We start from the raw sequence: 3,390 nt of genomic DNA, 5'->3' as shown, positions 1-3,390 counted from the left end.
AAAATAGGGAATGGGATGGTGACAGGTGGAAGAAAGATCATCATCGTTTATTTAATTTTTAGTCACTGCCGACCAACCCATGTGTAGCATTTTTCCTTTATTCTTGGGTTATTGTATGCACAATGTAGTCAAATTTATTAAAAAGACCAAAGAATTAAGTACTCGACTAATATATATTATCTACACATATATAAGTAGCCAATAAAATTTACATAAATAACTCGTAATAATGCATGTGTCTATATTTTTTTTGGCAGCTTTCTAGCTCTTTTAGATCTTTCAGGACGATATTTTTTTTTCATGTATATTATTGCAAAGTGAATAATTGCTACAAAGAAGTCACTAGCTAGGTCTAGATGGTTATTAAGAAAAGGAGCATATAAAAAAAAATCAATTGATAGTTTTTATGTCTTCATCTTTTATTAATTAAATAATTAAGTAATTAGTGAAAATAACTAGAAAAACTTAATTCGATTGGTAAAAAATTAAATGACTGAGTGCAATGAACTAGTTAGATGATTGCATTGAAAATTTTTATTATTATTATATAATTAATTTAATTGGGTCGAGATGATCATAAGTTTTTCCAATATTAAATTAATTAAATAAGGAAAGTGGGATATGTATGTATTCTTCATTGATATGATGCTTGTACCACTATGCACATAGATCCCACTTAGCTTAGCTTACTTCATCATCCATAACCCTAGCTAGCTATTAATAGCTTTAATGTCACTTGCATTGGCTCTTTGTGAATTGGACAATACTGTGCAACAGAATTTCTTTACATTAAAGGACTACCATACATATATGTTAATAGAATAAACGTTCCACATTTAAATATTTTTGTTAAATAAATTTAATTAAGTTAATCTAATATCAATAAAAATTAATTATAAATAACAATACTCTAGATCTTATTATTTAATTTGATTGAATTTAATTTATAAAAAATTTAAATATATAATATTATTTAAGATACATTTTTGCAGAATTTCACATGAATTAATCAGAGTTTCTTTTATCAATATTTTTTTTTCTTTAATTTTATCTAGACTGACATGATTTTAATATGTGGTTGTGGTTGTGGACATTTTGTTATAATCCCATCCAGGCCACCACTAGTTCACAAAATTTGTTTTACTCATATTCATGTAAATTGATTATAACTTAATTATATTATAATAATAAATTTGACTAATTTCTTAATTTTTTCTTATATATTAATATCAAAACACACTCAAATTAACTAATTTAAAAGAATTATTTTAAAACAATACAAATAAAAATGGCCTAAAAGAAGTCTTAAGGAGCTTTTGTGGCTTAAAGGTTCTAAATATGAAAGTAATTTGATTAAGAGGATGCATGTGTGAGAATATTATTTATTATCATCATTTATCCTAGTAAATTTACAGTTTTCTTATTTTAGAAAGAAAAATAGCGTTCATGTACTAAGAGTTATCCCAAAAATGTATCAGTATTTCATAGACAAGTCTTTTGATATTTGTGAGAAATAGAATATATCTTTTCTAACTTGATCAATGATTATATATTTAATTTAAAAAAAAAAGTCTCATTAACTCTATCTTGTCTTACTTTGAGTACATTCTGTAAAATTAGCTTTGTTTAATTCAAACATGTTAGTTTTTTTTTTGTGACTTTTTAAACATGTTAGTTAATCGCATTGACCTGTACCTTTGTAGTTAAATGATTATTAAAGTATAAGTGTATAACTAAAGATATCACTGGTAAATAACGTGCATGTCTATCTTTATTTATATAGAAATAATTCTTATTTAATTTATGTATTAAAATATTTGAAAGGATAACTAACAAAAAAATTAAAAGAAAATGAAAAATAATTGATCATATAATTAATTAATTTTTTTGTCCTATAAATAGAATGGTATAGGGACATCTTCCCTTATCAATAGCTCTTTCCTATTTATAAGCAAAGAACTATATATCTCTTAACTACTACTTTCTCTTATCTTTACTTGTTAGGAAGTTCAAAAGCAAATTGATCCAAATTCAATTGCTTCAATTTTCTTAAATTTGGTTTTAATTTATTTATTATGCATTATATTCATTATTCATCATACTGTATTTACTGTTATGCATTATAGTCATCGTTAACTGTCATGTATGAGGAGAGGAGGTATTTGGGCGTGTTGTTGACAGAAGATAGAGAGCACAGATGATGACATGCATAAAATTAGAATGAATATTGCATTTTACTCGTTTGTGCTCTCTATTCTTCTGTCATCACCCTTAACTTCAGTCTCTGTACTCATACTATATACTAGTTATTATCAACATGTCATAGAAGTAAGAACTTAATAAATATAACTGGTTTCTGGTTTCAACATTGTATATATAGATCTATTTATGCAATTTATGCTTTTAACCTTTGCATTTCATTAATACCAATAATTGTTAGTATATTTGAAAATTCTACTTAAATGATTATAAATCTGAAAACAATATTATATTATTATTATTATTACGTCGTCAGTCACTGCTACTCTGTAAATATTTAACTGATTATATTTTTTAGATTAACAACTGTTCACATTAGATAATTAATCTCGATTATTATACACGATTCTTAATTTTCTTGCAGAAATAAATAGTTATTATTCCCTTCATCATCAATATAATGGTCTGATTAGTGATTACTGCTGTTGATTTTTATGGTGATGACATGATGCAGTTACAATCTTATCTATGGAAGCAGCTTTATTCAAGAAGACATTTATATCTATGAAATTAAAGAGTGCAGCTTGATATGTTTACTAGTTAAATGAATATGGATCTCTTTAATTTGTCTAGATGCACATGTTTGTAATATAAGATTTAGATGAATTTATTCAGACCAGATTATACCTTTATAAGTATATATTATTAACATAACTATAATTATGTTTTTTATTTATTTATTATGTTTTCATTCCACCACTATTCAGTATATAATATAAATTAATTATGTTATTTATTTATTTATTATGTTTTCATTCCACCACTATTCAGTATATAATATAAATTAATTCTGTAGAATTAGTTATGATATAATCGAATTAGTTTGAATTGAGTTTGATATAATATAATAATTCTTTGATAATTATTCTAAAAAAAACACATGTAACGAATTGTATTAATTTAGATCTGTATCTATTAAGTACTCATCATATACTCACTGTTTTTCATACATGTTAAAAATTTGTCTGCATCTTTAAATCATAACCTATTTTGAAATATTGTATTAATTAGTAAGAATATATTCACACAAAAGATTTGCACTACCTGCTCTGATCTCTTGACAAAATAGTGTAGCAGAATGTTTGTAGCGTAATGCATAAAAAGATTTTCATTGTCAGCTCTATTTTCCAC

This window comes from Arachis duranensis, chromosome 4 (genome assembly GCF_000817695.3).
Source record: "Arachis duranensis cultivar V14167 chromosome 4, aradu.V14167.gnm2.J7QH, whole genome shotgun sequence".
Classification (NCBI taxonomy): domain Eukaryota; kingdom Viridiplantae; phylum Streptophyta; class Magnoliopsida; order Fabales; family Fabaceae; genus Arachis; species Arachis duranensis.
The sequence above is the reverse complement of the archived record's forward strand: the minus strand, read 5'-3'. Positions refer to the sequence as shown.